This window comes from Dama dama, chromosome 11, assembly GCF_033118175.1.
Source record: "Dama dama isolate Ldn47 chromosome 11, ASM3311817v1, whole genome shotgun sequence".
Classification (NCBI taxonomy): Eukaryota; Metazoa; Chordata; class Mammalia; order Artiodactyla; family Cervidae; genus Dama; species Dama dama.
Genome location: NC_083691.1, coordinates 24,652,775 through 24,674,600, shown reverse-complemented (window position 1 = coordinate 24,674,600; position 21,826 = coordinate 24,652,775). Strand labels below are relative to the sequence as shown.

At 39.2% G+C, this 21,826-nt stretch overlaps 1 non-coding gene across 1 annotated transcript; it reads right to left on the bottom strand.

Moving 5' to 3' along the window:
* Nucleotides 1-6,097: 6,097 nt before the first annotated feature.
* TRNAF-AAA (transfer RNA phenylalanine (anticodon AAA)) lies at nt 6,098-6,170 on the bottom strand. Its single transcript has one exon. It is a non-coding gene; the product is annotated as a tRNA-Phe (tRNA).
* Nucleotides 6,171-21,826: the final 15,656 nt, after the last annotated feature.

The window sequence follows — 21,826 nt, the reverse complement described above, 5'->3', positions numbered from 1 at the left end:
TGAATTAAATGCCAACTTATGCTGTGTTCATTATTAAAGCATTATTGCTATGATAGCAAAAGATATTCTTAATCAGAAAAAATAGCTTGTAATTTCACTTTTACAACATCATAACTGCTTCACTTTTCCAAGTTCTTTTCTAGTCTTTCTCATTTCCATACCCATCTTGACTTGGTTGCAATACATTAATTAATTTATCTAACACAGATTCATTCACTGAGGACTTATTAAATATGAAGCACTGGTGATCAGAATCACATAAGATGCAATAGGTATGAATCTGTAATGTTGAGGGTTTTATCCTCTTGGTGTTATATCAAAAGTTGTTGCCTATTTCATAATTTTCATAATAACTCATCAGGGTAGCAAACCTGGTAGCTTCCTTTGCTCAGAAGCAGAAGTGATATTTGGAGAGCTGGAGAAAAGTGCACACACATCATGCTATCATAAAGTGTGAATTCACAATCACCCTAATCAGCTCAAAGAGGTCAGGCAGCCAGGCCCATGGTGGGTGTTGATGATGTCTGGCACTCATGTAATCTGCCATGCTTGACAGAGGAGACAGTTCTTACCATGAGAAAGTGTTCGCTAACAAAGATTTACATAGAAGCTAAGGTCAGACTTTAACGCTTGGTGCTTGGAATTATCAGTGTCTGAGAAAATAAGTCATGGAGGGTTTTAACTACTGTGAACATAGGAGGTAACTACATCTCTTGTCCTTTCTACCCCTTACCCTAAACAGTCACTCTAATTGAATAAAGATGTTTCTGCTTAAGCAGGTCCCCTTCTTCCTGTGTTGGAGTATATAAGTTTTACCCCAAACCAGCTAAGCAGAATGAAACTAGAGAAGGCTATCTGTAATATTCCTTGCTGCTCTTTGAATACGGGTGACCAAGTTGAGCAACTGAGGAGGAAACATCCAAGTCTAGTTGCCTGAAGTTCAGTTTTCTCTTGTTTGTGAAAGTGCTGTTCTTTCTCCCTGGCTAATACATGGCCCACATGGGCTTGGACAGGCATGATTAAACAGCAATGCCCCGGGCAGTCATATTCCTCGTAATTGTCATGTCACTGTCCATAGCAAGATTTAATTTCCTCGGGATCCTGACAGAGATTGACTCTCGTAACAAAAAGGCGAGTTAGGCCTTTTTAACCCTGCATCTCAAAAGAGCAGAGTCTGATCACAATATTGAGAATACAGCTGACAAGAGGGGGCATAGCACTTGGGGAAGGGGGTGGAAAGTGCAGCATCACTCAGCCATCTCTGCACTTAACACTGAAAAGCAGCCAGGCAGTTTTATGGATGACATATATGGAGAAAAATATCACCTTTCATAGTAAAACTTCAACATGCTAAGTAATTTTGCTTAGCTTTATTTTTCACAGATTGTATACAAAAGATTAGGAATTTCTTTCAAAGCATAACATCAGAATATTGAATAAATTTTTGTAAAACACCCCTGGAGTTGCCCAAATATTTTTATATGAGCCCCTAAAAGGCTTATGTCCCTGTGCTTAACTTTAAGCATGCTTATTAGGTTCTTAGTGATGATGAATTTGAGAATAAACCTACAAAATGTGCACTTTTGTTGCACTGTGTAGTAAACTGACACAGTCTCATTCCAGAGGGTGTATATATAGTTTCATTTTCACTATTTTTATTTATTACATACTTTTGCAGGTTAAGGGATGTCTTCCAGTTATCATTATAGCTAAGTTGCCAGCTAAGTAAACTTAGATATAGGTAAATTAACAGACACTTAAGAGTAAATTAACCTGATCTGAGCCTTACACTCTGGATTCTTACACTAAAAACTAGTCACAGAAAGTGAGAAGGTCCCACTACAGAAGTCTCTTAAATAACCTTATTTTTTGCCTGTATGTTCAGAGTACTAAAAATAATTTATCTAAGACCTCTACACATTTTATTTCTTCTCATAATACAGCATAAACTCCTGTGTTTTCAAAGACACTGAAAGGAGTTTGAGATGAAAATATCCCAGGGTATTTTCACCCTTTGATCATGCATGTGTGTGCTCAGTCACCCGGTCAAATTTGACTCTTTGTGACCTCATGGACTGTAGCCTGCCAGGCTTCTCTGTCCCTGGGATTTCCTAGGCAAGAATACTGGAGTGGGTTGCCATTTCCTTCTCCGGGGTATCTTCCTGACCCAGGGAATCAAACCCAGGTCTCCTGCATCTCCTGCTTTGGCAGGCAGATTCTTTACTTCTGAGTAACCTGGGAAGCTCTTTGATCATTCATCCATTGCCACCATTTGATCTAAACTCCTATAGTGCTTTTTAGCATAGCTTTATAGCTTAGAACTATTCTTCATTAGCCATAATGAGGGTCTTCAGAAGATTTTACTGGTTTATGAAATTGTCCCTTTGTCTGGAATATATTGAATTAGAAGAGACCACCCAAATGCATCTAAGCCAGCTGGAATAGGGACTCAAAGATCCTAGCTGGTCATCTGGAATGAGCCTTTAAACTTCTGTAGCTGCAAGGCATTCATCTTCCTCCCTGCAGATTAAGTAGCATGGAAAGCTACAGAAAGAGATAGCAAGAAGTAGTTCCTTTTTGAGGCTTACCCGCACACCTGCCCTTGGGTCAGTGAGGCATGCCAGTATCCTGAGAGCTCTAAGTAATACATTCCTTTAATGTCAGCTTAGGAGCTAGGTCCTTACAAAAAGCAGATCTCTGTAGGCCTGGGAGATGGTGTGGGAAGCTAGTATATGTTGCTATTTGTAATATAAACTCATGCAGTCTTAAAACTGGACTGATCTTCAGAGAGCTTCTAATTCAACCTTATTTTGTAGCTGAGGACACTGAAGCCCAGGGAGAAGAAACGTATTTTGACCAAGCTTGGCAACCCACTCCAGTACCTTGCCTGGAAAATCCCATGGATAGAGGAGCCTGCTAGGCAGAGTCGGACATGACTGAGAGAATTTACTTACTTACTTAGGCCATTAGCAAGTTGTTAGTGACAGAGACAGAATTAGAATCTTAGTTCTACAAATTCCCACATATATATCATATGAATAAAATAATCTGAAAATGATACTGCAATGCCTGCCCCTCTTCAAGCAGTTTCATGGTTAAGTATTGCATATCCCATTACATACATTGATGTACTATGCCTTATGCAAAAACATGTTAGCGTTCTCTCTCTTTTCTTGGTGAAACATCTATTAACTAAAAGCACTATTTCCATTTACATGAGTTGTTTATATCACTTTGTCTCCCTTCAACTTATTCTGTGGATGAAAGATTCATTATCTTTTTCACTTCCTTGTACAAGCTGCTTAATCAGTTGTTTTGCTCTGAGCTCAGCGGGGCCTTCACAGTTGCTCAGTAATCTTTCTCTTATCTCTGTGGAAAATTTTTATTCTTCCTCAAGGTCCCTGCACACCTGTTTCTCATTGTTTACAAACAAACCTCTTTTTTTTTTTTCCTAGCATAAACAGTATGAAACTGATAAGGGATGAATTCCATCTACCTTCCCCACACATTAAGTAGTAAACATATCTTCCATTTTCTCTTTTTAAAAAATATTTATTTATTTTGTTTGGAGGATAATTACTTTGCAATAGTGTGATGGTTTTTTGCCATAGATCCACATGAATCAGCCATAAGTATGCATGCATCCCCCCAATCCTGAACCCCCATCCACCTCTCTTCCCACCGTATCCCTCTAGGTTGTCACAGAGCACCTGAGTCTCTCTTTTCCAAGGCTAAACTGGACCACTGTGGTTTTTTCACCATATGCTCCTGCATTCTCCTTGGTCAAAATGCATTGACTGCCCTCTTCAAAATATCGTCCCCCTTTCTCCAATTAATGGTACCAGGCTCCACATAGAAAAGTAGCTAGGACTTCGCCATTTGGTGAAAACTTGCCTTAAACTTTTTTCCATTAAGTTGTAGGGTTAAACTGGCATTCTTTCTCCATTTAAACTTCTACACTGGCTCCTCTTATTTCTTCCCCTTGCATTCATTTCTTAAATGTTCTGTTTGATGTCTGCCCCTGTTTGATGTTCTGTCCTAATCTGCTCAATTGTCTTGTGATGTTTCCAGGATTTTCTGATTGCAGAATCCAGCAGTCTTTTCTTATATTACATTTCTTTTTTCCTTTTGCAAATTTGACCACCTCTTTCTTCCAATAGCTTAGCACCCCTCTTTCCCCAGCATTCTGACCTGTTGTTAATCTGATGATGCCTTCCAAGAGCACTTAACTAGTGCTCTGGTTTCTACTCTGATTAAAGGTAGGCATTCCCTAAGGTTACAGTCTTGTCCTTTTCTTCTTCACTATCTGAGTGAGGCTAGTATAAAAGTTGAGCAGACTTGGGAGTACTGCACTTACCATTTATTTAACAGTGTGCTCTTTACTAGTTATTTAACCTCTCTATGACTTAACTTCCATTATCTGTAAAATGAAGTAAAAATAATTGCTCCTGTTTACTGAACACTTGCTATGTACCCGGAGTTGTTATAAATCCTTCATATGCATTAAGTCCCTTTGTATCATAGATTTAGGGATTATTATCCCCATTTCACAGATAAGAACACTGATGCATAGAGAAGTAAATAGTTTGTCCAAAATGACAGAGATAGTCAACAGGAGAGCCAGGATTTGAATATAGATAGTTCATTTCTGGATGTTAATTGTTACATTATTCTGGTCTGCATTAGTGATATTTTTTATTCATAGGATTCATATGCAGTTAAATAATATTATGCATGTAAAATTCTTAGCACAGCTGCTAGCATAAATTAAATGCCTAGCTCAGTGGGTAAAGAATTTGCTTGCAATGCAGGAGACACAGGAGATGTGGGTTTGATCCCTGGGTCAGGAAGATACTCCAGTATTCTTGCCTGAAAAATTCCATGGACAGAGGAGCCTGGTGGGCTACAGTCCAAAAGGTCATAAAGAGTCAGACACGATTGAGCCACTAAACACTCACACACAATGTTAACTGTTAATATTCCTCTTACTGTTATTAGTTTTTCCTAGGGGGATCTTATTTGGGCCTTGTGTTCACTCTTTTCAGTTGAACACCTAAACAGCTATCTCTAACCCATGCTACCTCCTAAAACACCTAACTGTATATCTTTGTCCAGTTACAAGTTATGAATCTAAAATCATTGTATAGAAAGTTGGATAAGTCCCACTGCTTCTCTTCCCTTCAACCTATGAACCTTATTTCAGTGAATAATATCACCATATTTCTAGGTCCTTGAGCTTAAACCTTGGACTCAACATTGTATGTCTACTTTGTACTTCATTATCTATATTCAACACGCAGACAGTTCCTGCTTGTTATAGTTCAGAATATTTCTTTCATTTTCCCATTTTCTACTGGTGTTGATTTCTCTAATTAATTGCTCACCAAATTGTAGCTAAATTGCTACAATATCTTCCTAAAATATAATTGCCTTCCCAGTTATCTTTCCAAATCTTTGGGTAGTAGATATTTTTGAAAATGGTGGATCTCTTTGTTCAAATCAAACCCTAAATGGAAGCCTTTTATGAAATGAGATACAAAGAAGAGCCACTCAGATTGAATTGGGGATATGAAATTTGAAAGCCAGTGCTCCTGTATTTTCTTCTGTCTGTACTCTATATTGTCCTATGAGAGATCTCTGTACTACCCAAGGGAATGGTTTGAAAATTTTGCTTTTAAACGGACTTGATCATAGTATTCTTTTGCATGAGTTTTTTGTTAATACGACATTCAAGATCCTTCATACTTTTGCCCAAAGTACACTTTCAGTCTCATCCACTGCTACTTGCCCCTCATAGTCACATTTGCTATTCAATATTCTTTGCTCATCCCGTTCATCCTCACATATCACTTCCTTTGATTATTGATTTGGACTTCCTGAAACTCTCTCTTCATTCTCTTTCTCATTTAGTGTAATTTATTTTTAAAGACTTGGCTTAAATGTCATCTCCTTTATATAACCTTTATAGAAAGTGAAGTTGCTCAGTCGTGTCCGACTCTTTGCGACCCCGTGGACTGTAGCTTATCAGGCTCCTCTGTCCATGGGATTTTCCAAGCAAGAATACTGGAGTGGATTGCCGTTTCCTTCTCCAGGAGATCTTCCTGACCCAGGGATTGAACCTGGGTCTCCTGCATTTTAGGCAGACGCTTTACCATCTGAGCCACCAGGAAAGTCCATGGTGAAAATTTAACTCATTCCTTCTTACTCGATAGATTTTGAGTTTGACTTATATTCAAGATTGAATCATTCCCTTATTTTATTAAAGTTACTTGTGCTTGTACTTAGTCTCTCAGTGTGTCCGACTCTTTGCAACCCCATGGGCTGTAGTCCGCCAGGCTCCTCAGTCGGTAGGATTTTTCAGGCAAGAATGCTGGAGTAGGTTGCTATTTCCTATTCCGGGTGATCTTCCTGACCCAAGGATCGAAACCGTGTCTCTTGCATCTCCTGCATTGGCAAGTGGATTCTTTACCACTGTGCCATATGGGAAGCCCCCAGAGTTACTAATATATGTATATGGACTTCAAAGATGGCTCAGTGGTAAAGAATCTGCCTGCCAATGCAGGAGATGCAAAAGACACATGTTTGATCCCTGGATTGGGAAGATCCCTCGGAAAAGGAAACAGCAACCCACTCCAGTATTCTTGCCTGAAAAACCGTATGGCGAGAGGAGCCTGGTGAACTATAGTCCATGGCATTGCAAAGAGCTGGAGCTGACTAAGAACTCACACACACACACGTGTGTGTGTGTGTGTGTGTGTGTGTGTGTATTATATGTATATATATAATATATACCCCCTCTTCTTTTCTCTTCTCCATATCAGTATGTCCTGAGCTCCTTGGTTCAAGGACTGTGTCTTTTTAAATTGTTATACCATCAACACTTACCTAACCTCCAAGCCTTGGACTAGTTGTTTACTTGATTATAATAGTTTGATCCATTTTCTGTAAGCATTTGGGCTTTTAGAGACAGGTAATGTTCTTTCTTTCCTTGCCTTTTAACCTTTTGTCTGTGGTCTGGCATCTCTTGCTTCAGATTCCTCGTTATCTGGTGTCATTAGTGGTATTCCTACCCCAGATATTCTGATACATGATCATTTCTTTATCTAAGCCAGTTTTATTATCATTAATGGTTTTTACTGTGTTATTCATTCATCCAAGCATTCACCCATCTTTCCATCCTCAGTTTACTTATTCTTAGAAGACTGACATCATTCATTTTCTTTAAATGATTTTCCCTAACCACACCCTTTTGAAAATACCTATAGTGCCATAGTCTCTGCTTCTCTTTTAAATCTCTTAAAATTTTTGTGTTTCTTTTTATTACATATATTTACATCAATTTTCTCTATCTAGAATCTAAATCCTATCAAAATTAAGACCATACATTTGCAATATCTTTTGTATCTCTCATAGAGCACAGTTCACATACAAGTTGTGACCCTCTTTTCTTGCTGTGTATCCCCTTTCCTCAGATGAGGTTCTAGCATGGAAATGAGTTTATATTTACAGTCAATGACTCTCCAACCTCACATGGTTTCCTGCTATTAGAAATAGTTTTCCTCTCCATTGGGAAGAATTTTATTTTAGATCTACATACTCTGAGCTATCCTCCCCCCACACAATATCCCCCCCTCTATTTTATGTTTTTTGTCAAAGGATTTTGCTATATCTTCTGGTGACTTCCTAACAGTAAATTCAGCACCTTTGCAAGAGGACAGCTCAAAGCCGGGTTCTGACTATGCTATCTAACTGCAAATTCTGTTTAAGTCTCTCTAAAGAAACTCTCAAATACTGCTTTAGAGGAGCATCTCCAAATTACATGTCATAGATATTATGCTAAAAGGTTTTCACAGTCAAATACATTTTGCAGGCCCTATCCTAAACAAAGATAAAAATATTACTTCACTGTAGCACATTTTAGAGTCTGCATTATGCTAATACACACTGAATATACCAATGGGGGAGAAAAAAAAAAAAGCATGCAACATTTTCTAAAATTATTTGACCATGGAATGCTAATTTTCAAAATTTCCCTCATGGATTAGAGTTGAGAAAAACACTTTGGGAAACACTGCAACAAGTATTTGAAAGTACCACACCAAAAATCTTAACAACTGGTTTATTTTGTAGAGGAAGGTATGGAGGTCCAGAGAAAATATGCTTTTTAAGGATCATATGACGGTCTATCAGCATAATTTTGATTAGAACACCTGCTTATTTTGTTGCTCATATCACTATGGCACCTCACGCTTAATAGGTCTCCTCTTCCTGAATCGCTACCTAGTTCTTCTGCTTCCCTGAGGCAGATTTAGTTGTGAAGGTCTCTCCTTACTCAAGGTAAACTTATATGAATTTTTTATGATTCTCTTGCTTGAGAATTATAGATTGTTTCTCCTTGACAACAGTTTCAAATATAACAAAATATGCTCCTTTCCATAGTGCAAAAATGTATCTGTACAAATGAAGTTTCCAGAATAGTATCATTCCCAGAAGCAAACTATAGTATCCAGGAGGGACTGGTTTTAGGACACATTGCAGATACCCTAACCCATGGATACTCAAGTCTTTTATCGAAAACAGTATAGTATTTACATATAACCTACACATCTTCCTGTATACTATAGACAATCTTTAGGTTAATTATAAAGTGTAATTAAATGAAATTCTATAGGAATAGTTGTCATTGCATGGCAAATTTGAGTTTTGTTTTATTGGAACTTTTTGGATTTTTTCTTCTAGACATTTTTGATCAGCATTTGGTTCACTTTGTGGGTGTGGAACCCACAGATAAGGAGGACCAACTGTAAGCCTTGGTTGTAACCTTAGATTATGTATTTATTATAGAACAATTGTTTTGTATTGTGGCTAATTGATTTTTAAATTATCTCTCAATAATAATTAATTAATGGCATCTATATTTTGGAGATTGTTGTCAAATACAGGAAGGTCTCTATCATATATCTTTCATGTATAAATTACAGGATTTGGAAGAATTCTGCAGACTGGCTTTCAGCTCTACACATTCCAAACCTCATCCCTCCTCCATTATCCACCTAATTCCAATACCAGGTGCTACAGAACACATTTATACCAGCATACAGCCTCTGTTCTATACTTTCATGGAGTCAGTTGGCATAGCTGGTGATAGTGGTGTCTGTGGCGGACATTTCCATGTATAACATCTGTCGATGACTTAGGGCTTACCAGATGGCACCAGTGGTAAAGAATCTTCCTGCCAACACTGGAGACACAAGAGATGTGGGTTTGATCCCTGGGTTGGGAAGATCTCCTGGGGTAAGAAATGGTACTCACTCCAGTATTCTTGTCTGGAAAATTACATAGGCAGAGGAGCCTAGTGGGCTATTGTCCATGGGGCCACAGAGAGTTGGACATGGCTGAATGACTGAGCACACATCAGTGACTTACTTATGCATGGAGGTGATTGCATACCGCATAAGTAATTTTCTTTAAAACCAAACTAAATGTATTCCAAACTCAACTGCCCTTTGACTAGATACCAAAAATACCTGCAGATACCTGAGAGAAGGGAAAGTATGACAGAAGTAAAGTGCAAAGTCAATGGTCTTAACTCTCTGCTGGTAAAGCACATTTATTCGGCAATTTTCATAAAACCACATAACTGATTGAACACACGTTGACCTCTTTCAGAGCCTTGAAGGGATCTGTGCAAATGAGAGCCTTGGAAGATTAAACTTCATGACAAATCTGCTTCTGAGGAGAAAGTCTTGTCATTGCGGAAAACAAAAACCTTTGAGGGCATGATCTGTAACTAGAGCAATGAGTCAGGTTTCTAACTGAAGAAGAGCAATATGTCTATTTTTAAATCGGAAATGCTCTCTAATGATCTCCCCCTGTAGAAAGTCAATTTAAGATGGGAATTTTTTTCCTGGAGCTTTAAGTGCTTAGAATAACAGTAATCACTATTTACTGACTACTTATATGTATGGAGGGCTTCCCTTGTGACTCATCTGGTAGAGAATCTGCCTGCATTACAGGAGACCTGGGTTCAACCCCTGGATTGGGAAGATCCTCTGGAGAAGGGAAAGGCAACCCACTCCAGTATTCTGGCCTGGAAAATTCCATGGACTGTATAGTCCATGTGGTGGCAAAGAGTTGGACATGACTGAGCGGCTTTCACACATTATATGTGCAGACACTTATCATATGCGATTTCTAATCTCACAAAACCCTATAGAATTGGGAAAGCAAAAACAGCAACAGGTCTCACCAGTGTTATCTTTGCTTTCTAGACTCCTGAGAGAAAGTAAAGACTCATAGAATGAAGCTCATGCATTTATACAGACTTGTTTCATTTGAATTTCAAAGGTAAGTTGGGTTCTGAAAACTAGGTAGACAAATCAATTTCTAGACATAAAACTGTGATTCAGAATAAGGAAAGCTCTTAAACGTGTCAAAATTTAGCAAGTTGTAGAGTTGAGATATTGGAGTAGATAGCCATTCCTTTCTCCAGGGGATCTTCCCGCCCCAGGGACTGAACCCAGGTCTCCTGTGTCGCAGGCAGATTCTTTACCACTGGAGTCACCAGTGAAGCCCAGAGTTGAGACACAATTCTATTTTTCTTTGAGAGTTAGCCAGATATTAACTGTGCTGGATTTATTGTGTGTGGTTCATATTGCATATGTTGTGCTTTTCTGCATCTTTATAGAAATGTTTAAGGACAATAAAAACCTATTAGCCTAACTCCTTACAAGAACGGGCTTCTTCCAATATTTCAGGTATAGTTTCATCTATTTTATAATCCTACTTAAGGCTTTCACTTGATTTTCAATTTGAAGCCTGCTAGAAAAATGTTTCTGTTCTTTTATACCTAAACAAAATATGTATTTCAACTATTTGCACTGTCTTCTAAATTAACGTAATGACCTTGTTCATCACACAAAAGAATCATAGGATAAGAAAGTGAGAATCTGCATTAGTAATCATCAAATAAGCTAAAGTGTACTGATATCTCTGTTTTCCCGTCTCAGGCCTCTCAGAAATAGATTATTCCATATAAATTAAAAAATGAGTAGATATCCATAAAAAAAAATATGCCATTTGCAACTATAGATTATCATGCAAAATGAACTAAGAAAGAGAAATACCATTTGATATCACTTATATGTGGAATCTAAAATGTGGTACAAATTAACCTTTTTTTAAAAAATATATAAATAAACTCACAGACATAGAGATTAGATTTGTGGTTGCCAAGGGGAAGGAAAGAAATGGACTGGGAATTTGGAGTTTGTATTTATAGATGCAGACTATGACATTTAGAATGGATAAGCAGCAAGGTCCTACTATATAGCACAGGAAACTATATCTGATCACCTGGGATAAACCATAATGTAAAAGTGTATATATATTCATAAAACCAAGTTCCTTTGTTGTACAGCAGAGAATGTCACAACATTGTAAATCAGCTATACCTCAATAAAAAAATGACAAAAAATACAAAACCCCACAACGTTTAATATTGATTGCATGTGAAGGCAGTAACATTTTGAATATAGTGGGCTAAATAGAATACATTACCTTAAAAAATGAGTAGAAACTAACACTTTGAGGAAGTAAGACTTTTTAATGTTTCTTTACAGAGGAAACTTTCTTTACGGAAGCTAAAGGCAAAGGAGAAAAGGTAAGATATACCCATTTGAACGCAGAGTTCCAAAGAACAGCAAAGAGAGATAAGAAAGCCTTCCTCTGAGATCAATGCAAAGAAATAGAGGAAAACAATAGAATGGGAAAGACTAGAGATCTCTTCAAGAAAATTAGAGATACCAAGGGAACATTTCATGCAAAGATAGGCACAATCGAGAACAGAAACAGTATGAACCTAACAGAAGCAGAAATATTAAGAAGAAATGGCAAGAATACACAGAAGAACTATACAAAAAAGATCTTCATGACCCAGATAACCATGATGGTGTGATCACTCACCTAGAACCAGACATCCTGGAATGAAAATTGGGCCTTAGGAAGCATCACTACGAACAAAGCTAGTGGAGGTGATGGAATTCCAGTTGAACTATTTCAAATTCTAAAAGATGATGCTGTGAAAGTGCTGCACTCAATATGCCAGCAAATTTGGAAAACTCAGCAGTGGCCACAGGACTGGAAAAGGTCAGCTTTCATTCAAATCCCAAAGAAGGGCAATGCTAAAAAATGCTCAAATTACCATACAATTGCACTCATTTCACCGGCTAGCAAAGCAATGCTCAAAATTCTCCAAGCCAGGCTTCAACAGTGTGTGAACTGTGAACTTCCAGATGTTCAAGCTGGGTTTAGAAAAGGCAGAGGAAGCACAGATCAAATTGCCAACATCCGTTGGATCATAGGAAAAGCAAGAGAATTCCAGAGAAACATCTATTTCTGCTTTATTGACTAAATAGCAGGACATGGAAATAGCCTAAATGTACTCTGGTAGCTAGACATGTTTTTATTTGAGGAGCAGAGAGCTAGAACAGTGATTACTAGATTTATGCATTTTTCTGATTACTTTTCTTATTCTCAGTTAATATTATTCTTTGATTAGGTTCTCAAAAGACAATTGAAATCTGAGTTTGTTAATAAACTTGATATCACAGGAAGATTTACCCTACCAGATGTGAAGATGGCGTCAGTATTTCACAAAGAAACTAAGAACATAGGCTTTGTCATCATTCACTCTGGTACAGAGGAGTACACATGGACATCACCAGATGGTGAACACCGAAATCAGAGTGATTATATTCTTTGCAGCCAAAGATGGAGAAGCTCTATACAGTCAGCAAAAACAAGACAAGGAGCTAACTCTGGCTCAGATCATGAACTCCTTATTGCCAAATTCAGACTTAAATTGAAGAAAGTAGGGAAAACCACTAGACCATTCAGGTACAACCTAAATCAAATCCCTTATGATTATACAGTGGAAGTGAGAAATAGATCTAAGGGACTAGATCTGATAGACAGTGCCTGATGAACTATGGACCGAGGTTCGTGACATTGTACAGGAGACAAGGATCAAGACCATCCCCATGGAAAAGAAAGGCAAAAAAGCAAAATGGTTGTCTGAGGAGGCCTTATAAATAGCTGTGAAAAGAAGAGAAGTAAAAAGCAAAGGAGAAAAGGAAAGATATACCCATTTGAATGCAGAGTTCCAAAAAATAGCAAGGAGAGATAAGAAAGCCGTCTTCAGCAATCAATGCAAAGAAATAGAGGAAAACAACAGAATGGGAAAGACTAGATATCTCTTCAAGAAAATTAGAGATACCAAGGGAACATTTTATGCAAAGATGGGATCACTAAAGGACAGAATTGGTATGGACTTAACAGAAACATAAGATACTAAAAAGAGGTGGCAAGAATACACAGAAGAACTGTACAAAAAAGATCTTCAAGACCCATATAATCACGATGGTGTGATCACTCACCTAGAACCAGACATCCTGGAATGTGAAGTCAAGTGGGCCTTAGGAAACACCACTATGAACAAAGCTAGTGGAGGTGATGGAATTCCAGTTTAGCTATTTCAAATCCTGAAAGATGATGCTTTGAAAGTGCTGCACTGAATACGCCAGCAAATTTGGAAAATTCAGCAGTGGCCACAGGACTGGAAAAGGTCAGTTTTCATTCCAGTCCCAAAGAAAGGCAATGCCAAAGAATGCTCAAACTACTGCACAATTGCACTCTTCTCACACGCTAGTAAAGTAATGCTCAAAATTCTCCAAGCCAGGCTTCAGCAATATGTGAACCATGAACTTCCAGATGTTCAAGCTGGTTTTAGAAAAGGCAGAGGAACCAGAGACCAAATTGCCAACAACCACTGGATCATCGAAAAAGCAAGAGAGTTCCAGAAAAACATCTATTTCTGTTTTATTGACTATGCCAAAGCCTTTGATTGTGTGGATCACAATAAACTGTGGAAATTTCTGAAAGATATGGGAATACCAGACCACCTGACCTGCCTCTTGAGAAACCTATATGTAGGTCAGGAAGTGACAGTTAGAACTGGACATGGGACAACAGACTGGTTCCAAATAGGAAAAGGAATACATCAAGGTGTATATTGTCACCCTGCTTATTTAACTTACATGCAGAGTACATCATGAGAAATGCTGTGCTGGAAGAAGCACAAGCTGGAATCAAGATTGCCAGGAAAAATATCAATAACCTCGGATATGCAGATGACACCATCCTTATGGCAGAAAGTGAAGAGGAACTAGAAAGCCTCTTGGTGAAAGTGAAAGAGGAGAGTGAAAAAGTTGGCTTAAAGCTCAACATTCAGAAAACTAAGATCATGGCATCTGGTTCCATCACTTCATGGGAAATAAATGGGGAGACAGTGGAAGCAGTGTCAGACTTTATTTTTTTGGGCTCCAAAATCACTGCAGATGGTGATTGCAGCCATGAAATTAAAAGACGCTTACTGCTTGGAAGGAAAGTTGTGACCAACCTAGATAGCATATTAAAAAGCAGAATCATTACTTTGTAAACAAAGGTCCATCTAGTCGAGGCTATGGTTTTTCCAGTGGTCATGTATGGATGTGAGAGTTATAGTGTGAAGAAAGCTGAGTGCCGAAGAATTGATGCTTTTGAACTGTGGTGTTGGAGAAGACTCTTGAGAGTCCCTTGGACTGCAAGGAGATCCAACCAGTCCATCCTGAAGGAGATCTGTCCTGGGTGTTCATTGGAAGGACTGATGTTGAAGCTGAAACTCCAATACTGTTGCCACCTCATGCGAAGAGTTGACTCATTGGAAAAGACCCTGATGCTGGGAGGGATTAGGGGCAGGAGGAGAAGGGGACCACAGAGGATGAGATGGCTGGATGGCATCACCGACTCGATGGACATGAGTTTGAGTAAACTCCGGGAGTTGGTGATGGACAGGGAGGCCTGGTGTGCTGCGATTCATGGGGTCACAAAGAGTCAGACACGACTGAGCGACTGAACTGAACTGAACTTTGTAGATCTGTGGCCCTATTTTGGATGATTCAGGCTTCCCTGGTGCCTTGGATGGTAAAGAATCTGCCTGCAATGCAGGAGATCTGGGTTTGATCCCTGGGTTGGGAAGATCTGGAGAAGAGAATGGCTACCCACTCCAGTATTCTTGTCTAGAGAATTCCACAGACAGAGGAACCTGGTGGGCTATAGTCTATGGGGTCGTGAAGAGTTGGACACGGCTGAACAACTCTCACTTTTTCTGGATGATAATGATTGCTAGACATTGGAGGCATTACTGGTTAGCACTTGAGGAATGTTGTAACTGCTCGTCTGAGTGATAAATAGCCTTTGCAGTCCCCTAACTTGCTCTATTTTTTTTTGCTCCATAATCACTGCAGATGGTGACTGCAGCCATGAAATTAAAAGATGCTTACTCCTTGGAAGGAAAGTTATGACCAACATAGATAGCATATTAAAAAGCAGAGACAATACTTTGCCAACAAAGGTCCATCTGGTAAGGCTATGGTTTTTCCAGTGGTCATGTATGGATGTGAGATTTGGATGGTGAAGAAAGCTGAGCACTGAAAAATTGATGCTTTTGAACTGTGGTGTTGGAGAAGACTCTTGAGAATCCTTGGACTGCAAGGAGATCCAACCAATCCATCCTAAAGGAGATCTGTCCTGGGTGTTCATTGGAAGGACTGATGCTGAAGCTGAAACTCCAATACTTTGGCCACCTCATGCAAAAAGTTGACTCATTGGAAAAGACCCTGATGCTGGGATGGATTGGGGGCAGGAGGATAAGAGGACCACGGAAGATGAGATGGCTGGATGGCATCACCGACTCGATGGACATGAGTTTGAGTAAATTCTGGGAGTTGGTGATGGACAGGGAGGCCTGGTGTGCTGCGATTCATGGGGTCACAAAGAGTCGGACATGACTGATCAGCTGAACTGAACTGAACTGATCTGAACTTGCTCTTTCATGACTGTATTTTCCACACAGTCCTCCTTTCGTTGTGAATGCTCTTGATTTTCAAGTGTACTGGAATCAAGCCGACTTATCCATTAGGACTTGTAGATCCTTTAATATCTCCTCCATCTATGCAGCCTTGCCTGGCACTGCCCTATTTTCCCAGGAATGTTTTTTTCTTGTAGTTTATTGAGCTTGTTCATTTTAAAGCTTACCACAATGTATACCTTCCTTCTTCACTAAGGAGTGAGATCTTTGAGGGCAGAAACTTTATTTTATTCATTTTTATATTTCTGCCTCTTGGTTTAATGCCTGTCACACAAAAGCCCTCAGTTAATACCCGTTAAATGAACTAGTCATTCATTGACTTGTTCATGCAATTAATACAACTTGAGAAATTGTTATCTGAAGCAAATAAATTACATTGGCAATCTCCTCAAACAATAAGTATTGGATTCAGGGTCTATTATTACTTATTAGTCAGGCTGAGCTCTGATTTCATCACAGTTCTTCTTTAGCTGCTTACCTTAAAAACTAGCTTCATATCCACACAGCTGCCTGTGTCCATGGCAACTGAGATGCATGGATACAGATTCTGAAACATAGTCTTTCTAGAAAGTCAGGGCCTCAATTAAAACTGTAGTTTACATCTATATCCTTCCTATGCAGGTATTATTTCAGGGTGCACAGGTGACTATTTCAGCTAAGCAGTGATGACTTTGTATAACATTGTGTCTACCAAGTTTTTTTCCCTTGCAGCACAGTGAGCTGTTGATAGATCTAGTGCAATGAGATCACAGAATCATCAGTTCCTGAGAGCACTGTCTGCAGGGAAGGTGTAGTCGACAGTATTTTATTTATGTGTTAGGTGACATCACCATCTCCTTGCCTCAGCTTAACAGCCCCATCCATTGATTTGCATAGATGTCTAGAGGCAGAGGGAGCATTGAATGTCCCATGTCTTTTTCTTTTTTCTTTTTTTTTAATTGAAGGATAATTGCTGTACAGAATTTTGTTGTTTTCTGTCAAACCTCAACATGAATCAGCCATAGGTACACATCTAACTCCTCCCTTCAAAAATTCTGTGTGAGAATGGTCCCTGTGCAGGCCTGCAGAAACAGAGACAGAAAAAGCCACTTGACAAGAGAAAGCATTGAATGCAGAGAAGTTAGGATTACGTTGTTAGCTCTTTAGATGAGTTTAACCCACCCTCTGGAGGAGGGCATGGCAACCCACTCCAGTACTCTTGCCTGGAAAATCCCGTGGACAGAGGAGCCTGGTGGACTACAGTCCATGGGGGTCACAAAGAGTCAGACACGACTGAGCGACTAAGCACAACCCACCCTGACCCAGAGGATCTCCTTTTAGATAGAAACCAGGAGCTGTAGAGATTTGTGTAGATTTTGGAATATTTCTTATATCTCCATGATGGTTAGTATGTAAGCATTTTTCTTTCTCTCCAGAGAGCTTATTGGTAATATCCTTATAATGTGAAGAGGATTTGGCCTTGTCTTAAGGTACAGTGAGGAAGTGGCGAGCAGAGGAGAGCAGGTTTGGTCTTTTATTTATCTTTTAAATTCTTTACGGAAGCATACAGGAGTATAAGTGCTTTACAGTGCTGTGTTTCTGCTCTACAATGAAGTGAATCAGCTGAATGCACACCATCCTACCCATCTAGGTCATCACAGAGCACTGAGCCGAGCTTCCTGCGCAATACGGCTGGTTCCCACTATCTATTCATGTGTGATATATGTATGTCGCTCTTAATCTCCCAATTCGTCTCACTCTCCCTCCCTCTGTGTCCACATGTCTGTCTTCTGTGTCTGTGTCTCTCTTCCTGCCCTAGAAATAGGTTCATCTGTACCATTTTTCTAGACTCCACGTATATGTGTTAATATACAATATTTGTTTTTCTCTTTCTGACATACTTCACTCTCTATGACAGACTTTAGGTTTATCCACATCTTTGCAAATGACCCAATGTTGCTCCTTTTATGGCTAATATTCCATTATATATAGGTACCACATCTCATTTATCCATTCATCTGTCATTGGACGTTTAGGCTGTTTCCATGTCCTGGCCATTGTAAATGTTCTTTAGCCTTTCTTGTGGAAAGAGTCATTTGGCCTGAATAGGTTGTTGTGGCTCAAAAGCTGTAGTTTGTTGAGTCCATGAGGACTTAAACCTTCAGTTTTTCCATCATGGAGGAAGTCTTTAGGTTTCATGAAATGGGATAGGGTAGATAGGGAGGCCAGGAGTGCCTAAGACTCAGAGCAGTGATGTGATGTTTATGCACCAAACTGGAAGAAAATTGCCTCAGTATTTTGACAACCAGTCAGCTATACCAGTGCATATTGACTTTCAGCCCGTATTGGTCTGCTAGGCGGCCGTAACAAGGTAGGGCAACGGGGTGGCTGAGAACAGCAGGACTTGGTCATCTCACTGTGCTAAATGCCAGAAGTGCGAATCAGTGTCAGTAGGGCCATGCTCCCTCTGAGGCACTGAGGAAGGGTCTGTGCCAGGGCTCTCTCTGAACGTCTGGTAACTGCTTGGCTTGTGGCATCATACTGTCAGTCTTTGCATAGTATTATCGCTGTGTGCATATCTGTCTCTTCACATGGCGTTCTTTTTGTAAGGATACCAGGCATGTTGGTCTAGGGGTCTGCTCTAGTCCAATGTGACCTCATCTTAACTAATAACATACGCAACTACCTTATTTCAAAATAAGGTCACATTCTTTGGTACCGGGGGGCTAGAATTTCAACATATTAATTGTGAGGGGGGACAATTCAGCAGTAGCTATGAACTTTCTTAGGTTAATTCCTGGTGTATATGCTCAAGATATTCTCTCTAGTAGATACCTAAGTGTGAATTGATGAATCAGTTATTTAATTCTAAAGAACTTGGGAAACCCAGTTGCAGTGATGGTGAGAGGTCTATGGGTTCATCTCCTGATACCAAGCAGCTACTTCCACTGGAGAAGAGAGTGAGAAGCCCACATCCAAAGATGAATCCCATATAGTATTGAAAGCTGGATAACTTATAAGGTAGTTGGTAACTGATCAGTCTACAAAGGGTGGATGGGTCTTCAGCAAGTGTTGGCTTAGGATGGTTCTGTTTCAGAAAACAGAACCAAGGAACACATGCTCTGGCTTCATGCTTCTGCTTCCCTTTTACCTCCTTCTAGTTGATTTCTTAATGGCTTTATGTTCTGAGGTGTCCTCAATTATTGCAATTCATTTCAGAAAATTATTTTTAAAAGTGCAGAATGCACTTATTTTTAAGGGAAAGAGGAAGCAAAGCAAATGCTTACTAAGTGATTCCTCTGAGTGAGGTGTATCCTAGGTTTTTCCTCACAGCATTTCTTCAGAGAAGGTGATTTTATTCTCCTTTTTAAAAGCAAGAAAATTAAAACGAATAGAGATCATATAACTTCCCCCAAAGCAAGCAGTAAGTAACTAAGATTTTAATTGTATTTTTTTTTCCATTCCAAACCATAACAATTTCATCAAAGACTCTTAAAATATTTATGCTCTGCAGGTTGGTTTGTTAAGGGGAAGGTAATAGTTTTGTGAATAGTATAAGTCCTGGTAAGATATCCTAAGGAGAAAATACACAAAAGAGAATCAATCCTTTATCAAGCACCTATATAATAGATGCTTTTAACCTGTAGTTTCTTTGGGTGTTTCTAAAAATTCTGTTCTTCAGAGTGTTAATCCAATCTTATGATGAAAAAATTAAGATTTAGAGAAATACAGTGACTTGTTCAATGTCATAAAATGGTAGAGATGTGGCTTGAACCATAACTTTTTCATGCAAAGTGCCATAATCATCCCTTTGCTCCATTTTTCTCCTGCTTATAATTTATTAGAACATAAATTTAATGATGCTGAGACTATGTATTAATTTTATATCCTGTGAAATAAAAATCTATTGCATGTTTGAATGAACAAGTTCACGTGTTTTATTATCAGAGCCGTTTAAGATAAGAATGGATGATTTCAGGATTTCAGAAGGCATCTTAGCTGCGGTTTGCAATTTATGGTGACATTAAATTTGTGCTACCCATAATCAATTGTGGATCCTATTTCAGAAAAATATCCCCAGCTCTCCAAAGTCAGATCCTTTGATCTCAAGGTGAAAAGCATGTCGTTTCGTAGCAATTTCCCGTATCTCCTCATAGAGAGATGCCTATCACAGTGGAGACACGAAGGACCACCAAGTGCAAGCAGAGAGCTCAGAGTGGGAAATCCGACGCCCTCTCTTAACCTGGGTCAAAGCTGAACTCTGTTCTTTGCGAATTTTACATTTCATAAACCCTGCTCTCAAATAAGAATTTTACATACAACTTTGTATATGACCATCCTACATATTTTTTAAGAAGAATTCCCCTTATTTGCTGTTCCCTTGCTTAATGTAGCTTTGCTCAATGCTTTCTGAAGAAAATGTGGCCTCTGAGTTGGGGTAGGTGAGCAGAAGGAAGCTTCTAGGTTGTTTATGGTGTCCCTGCCCCTTCATTCCTTATTTATAGTAAACTAGCTCAGACACCTATCTGTTGAGTTTTACTTCTGTTTTCCCCCCTAAGTTCCATTTTAAATAGCGAATCCATACAGGTAAAGAATATCCAGTGAGAAATCAATATCTTTATTTATTTTGTTCAGACATCCAATCCCTCTCACCAAAGAAAACATGTTAGAAGTTTTGGGTAACCAGTTACCAGAGATGCCTTGTGGGAATAAGGCAGGTTTTTATGATTGTCTTCACAGTCCTGAGAAATGAGCAGGTCCCCATTAAAGAAACAAGAGAGGGAGGTAGCATTCCAGGCAGTACAACATTGAAAATGAAGTAATATAGTTATTCAGTAGTCAATTTAATGCTTCACTATCCCTTGCTCTGAGCACATCTTTTCTTTCCTCTCTCTAGTTAGAGGGCAGCCTGCCTATTTGTATTGCCAATAACTAGATAATTTCAGTACCTGTAAGAATCTTATTCCAATGATCCCAGAAACTGATACTTCCATCAAATTCATGGATAAAAGTCTGCCTTTTACATAGTTCTCCTTAAATTGAAGACCAGTGGTAGTGCATAGGACCTCAGCAGCTGCACCATCTTCTTCCATGGGAAGAAGTTTCCTGATGTCTTTGTGGACCATCTGGCTATTGGGAGCTATACCTCTTCAGGCTCAGTGAAAGCCTTGGTTGGAGGTTGTGTATTACTGAATGAGATCCATGTCCAGATTACTCTCCTGTTTTTAGACTTACATATTCTCCCAAATACTTTTCACAGAGCATTTGTGCTGAGATTGGTTAAGAGAGAAAATGTGGTTGTATTTTTGGATTGGGTCCTGCAGCTTAAGCCCCTGATGGTGGTGACAGAAGAAGCTATCCCAAGGCCTGTCACTGAGAAAGATGAGTCTGCAGAGACCTCTGATCAAAGCATTTCCTGTGTTGTGTCCTCTGAGCCAAAGCCAGCAGCCTTTTTAGTATACCCAACTATTCTCCAAAATGCTTGTCACCCTCCTGGACAAATCAGATTCTCTCCTCACTTTCTATAATGGCAAATGCATGAAGAAAAGCAAGCTCAGCTAGCTTTCCAGCATGATAAAATATCTGGAGACACAAGCACCAAGGAGTTTATGCAAATGAAACCCCCAAAATACTGAAGTACAAAATGAGCTACTGTGTTATAAGAACTTAAAAGGTCATCTAGGATGGTTCAAGGATGGATCACAGAATTTAATTTCAGTATCCACAGAAATCAAACCCAACAAATATCGACTCAGTGTTCAGTCCTGTTGGAACATGTTAGCAGGGAGATGGGGTATGAATGAGAAGGTGAGTGAGATATAGACTCTGCCCTCAGGAAACTCACAGTCTAAGGTCTAGAGTGTGGGGAAGGTAGAATAT